The sequence below is a fragment of the Rhincodon typus genome, chromosome 29 (assembly GCF_021869965.1).
Source record: "Rhincodon typus isolate 14 chromosome 29, sRhiTyp1.1, whole genome shotgun sequence".
Taxonomy (NCBI): domain Eukaryota; kingdom Metazoa; phylum Chordata; class Chondrichthyes; order Orectolobiformes; family Rhincodontidae; genus Rhincodon; species Rhincodon typus.
In genome coordinates this window covers 4,814,737-4,818,598 of record NC_063360.1, presented here as the reverse complement: position 1 = coordinate 4,818,598, position 3,862 = coordinate 4,814,737, and positions in this window count along the sequence as shown.

Here is a 3,862-nt window from a genome sequence, read left to right as displayed (position 1 = left end):
GGGTGTGGAGATCTGCCCATGAGGGGATGGAAAGGGGTGTGGAGATCTGCCCATGAGGGGAAGAGGAGGGTGGGACCTCTGTCCATGAGGTGGGGGTGCTCTGTCCATGGGCTTGGAACGGGGGCAGGTGAACAATACGTGGATGTTGGAGTTACGCTGGTTTTAACCTAATCATAAAAGAAAACTCCCAGTAAGTCAATGTAAATATCTGGGGAAGCGTAGGACAGTCAGTGTCCATGGTTTCTGGCCATCTTACTGCAGTGTTGATTGAATCACGGGGAAATCCCAGCAGGGTCAAACTGCAATTGGAATTTTATACCAAGTCCGTGGAATTGTGTCCCTTGGGCCTTCCTCAGGCTCCCAGCTGCAGCAGCTTTGGAAGTTGAGTTTGAAATCTCTCCCCATATCAGAAAATCTGGGCCAATATTTTTCGTGTTAAAGACACTGCCTTAAAAATATAAATATCTGACCATGAAGATATCTACACAAAGTACACATGTCTGTAAATTATAAGGATGGTTCTGGTAGAGAAAACCAGGTTCCAATTGTCAAGGAGCGACTAGTAAAACAAACCTGAGGTGAACTGCATTTGTACTACCAATTCAGACAGTACTATTGACTGAAAGAGCATCTGGTTCTGACACTGTTAAGATAAAGATGTTGAAATAGGTTGTCTGGTACAAATGTTGTGCCTGGTTTTTGGGGTTTAGCATCAAACTGAAGTAAATAATGAAGTGGAAAATTTGCTGCTAATTGAAGAATGAAGCTTCAATATTCTAATGACACAATGTGGTAAAATGGGTGAGTTATTGAAGGGACTTTGCATTTCATGGAGATAATTTTATGAAGTGTCAGCAGTGGTGTGTGGCCGTAATGTCATCATAAATTCTCTCAATACATTTGGAGTGAACCCTTTTACTCTATGTCAGTGTTTACAATTAAAATTATGCTGTATTAAGGAGAGGCACATCAGAGAGAAGATAAAACCATTGCATTATTGCAATAGAGTTGGCAGATGAGCTGTCTACAGTGCCAAGATCTGTACACTCCACAGGTGAAAGAACCAATTTCTGCTCTAGTTGATATTGCTTCAGGCTAATAGCCATATGACCTTCTTAAGTCTGAAAGCAATTTTCCCTGATCCAATTGTACATTTTTTTTGGTCCTAAAAAATCTTGAGACTACAACACCAGCACCCACGGGTTGTTGGAGTTCAGTCATCTCAGCTCCAGGACATCTCTGCAGGAGTTCCTCATGGTAGTGTCCTAGGTCCTAACATCTTCGGCTGCTTCATCAATGACCTTGCCACCATCATAAGGTCTGAAGTGGGGATGTTCGCTGATGATTGCACAATGTTCAGCACCATTCGTGACTCTCTGGATACTGAAGCAGTCCATGTTCAAATGCAACAAGATCTGGATAATCTCCAGGTTGACAAGTAGCAAAGACCATTCATGCCACAGAAATTCCAGGCAATGACTATCTCCCACAAGGGACAATTGCACCATCTCTCTTTGACAGTCAATGGTGTTAACATCACTGAATCCCTCACTATCAACATTCTTGGGGTTATCATTGATGAGAAAGTCAATTGGGCCTGCTGTATGAATACAAAGGCAGCTCAGAGGCTAGGAATACCGCAGCAAGTAATTCATCTCCTGACTCCGCAAAGCTTGTCCATCATCTACAAGGTACGAGTTATAGTTGTGAGTAAAATATGAGGGAGTAACTTGATGATTGAGAAACAGAAAGAAATAGGGTCAACAAACATCGTTATTAACTTGTGACCTTGTACAGATGGCATCAGTAACTCCCAGATCGAATTAGTCTGTGCATGACTGAGAATCCCACGCAGGAAGGAGTCAGATGATGTTCATGGGGCTGTAACCTTCATAGCCACCTGTGACCCTCAGGTTTCACTTGAGTGTTTAGCACAGTTGCATCATGGTATCCTGGGAGTTTCATTGGCAATGCACCTTGCGCATCCCCAGGAAATGGAATCAGAGCCAAAAACCTCTGGCTATCCGCTAGCCTGAACCATCCAGAGGCTGCTTTTTACAGCATTGCTGCAAAGTGTGACATCATTGAAATGCTAATGTTCAATTTGTAACAGCTAAAGGGATGATGTGAATTGCCTTTGACTGGCATTTGAACCCGAAGCAGGTTCTCTTTTGTGCACATTGCACATGACAAGGAAGTGAAAGTATCTGAAGTTAGGAAATGCTTCGTTATATATTAGTTGCTACCATGCCCTGGAGTCCAATAGTTGTGGATCTCACACTTTGCCATTAATCAGATGCTGATTTGGCCCATGCTGGGCATTGTTCCAGCCGATTTCTTGCTCCATGTCACATTGTTAGAAGGTAAGTGATGGCAGGGAATGCAGTGGATGCCATTAGCACTGGGCTCTGTCTGGTTACCAGTTAACTCCCCCACAGAGCCTCTGTCTCCCTTATTACCCCACATTACACTGATTGCTTGGTGGCTCAGTGGTTAGCACTGCTGCCTCACAGTGCCAGGGACCTGGGTTTGATTCCAGCTTTGGATGACTGTCTGTGTGGGGTTTGCATATTCTCCCTGTGTCTGTGTGGGTTTTGTCCCACAGTCCAAAGATGTGCAGGCTAGGTGGATTGGCCATGTTAAATTGCCCCTAGTGCCCAGGGATGTTTAAGTTATGTGGGTTAGACATGGGGAAATTAGGGGAATGGGTCTGGGTGGGATGCTCTTCGGAGGGATGGTGTGGATTGTTGGGCCAAATGTCCTGTTTCCACACTGTAGGGATTCTATAAATATTGACCAAGACTCTGGGGATTACTCCTGCAGCACTCTCAACGCTGCCCATCTTTCCTCCAAATAGTACCACGCAATTCTTCACATACAGCTGAAAGACCAGGCTCTGTTTAACATCAAACTCAAAATACAGGTTCTGACAGATCTATCTGTTGATGCTTAACTACTTTTGAAAACATTTATTTTTCAGGCTGCTGAAAAGAATTTACAATATCCCTGGAAACAATTTTTGTTGCAAGTTTCCAGGCCAATGAACCTGACAGTTGTTTGTTCCACGGTGGGAGAGCAAAGCTGACTTCATTATTCAGAACTTATTCAGAAACCTACAGTTTCTTCAATCATATCTCAGGAAATTAATGAACAGACAATTTTGTTTCAATTTAGAAAGTATTAAACAAGCCACACAATAATTCAGATTTGTCACCTCCAGTGTGGACTCTGAAGACTGTTCGCAGAGTTCACACCTTTCATTTTCACCCAGGGTACTGTGAGAACATGACATGTAAAAAATGCCTGGAGAAAGGTTTGTTGGAATAAAAACAGAAGTTGTTGGAAAAGCTCAGCAGGTCTGGCAGCATCTGTGAAGAAAATATCAGAGTTAACATTTCAGGTCTGGTGACCCTTCCTCAGAAAATTTTGTTGGGTTTGATTGCAGGTTAATCGAAGATAGAGGCTTCTGAAGGAGCGGTGAAAGTCATGAGGCATGCAGACCTACAGAAAGCAGGCCAGCTACTGACACTGAAGGCTTCTGTGAAACTGTGTGCAAAGATCAGGAGGTGATGGCCTAGTCATGTTATCACTGGACTGCTAATCCAGAGACCCAGGTAATGTCCCAGGGACCCAGGTTTGAATCCCACCATGGCAGATAGCGGAATTTAAATTCAATAAAAAGAAATCTGAATTAAAATCTAGTGACGACCATGAATTCATTGTCAATTGTTGGGGAAAAACCCATCTGGTGCACTCTAGGGAAAGAAACTGCTATCCTTACCTGGCCTGGCCAGCATGTGACTCCAGACCCACACCAATGTGGATGACTCTTAACTACCTTGTAGGCAATTAGGAATGGGCA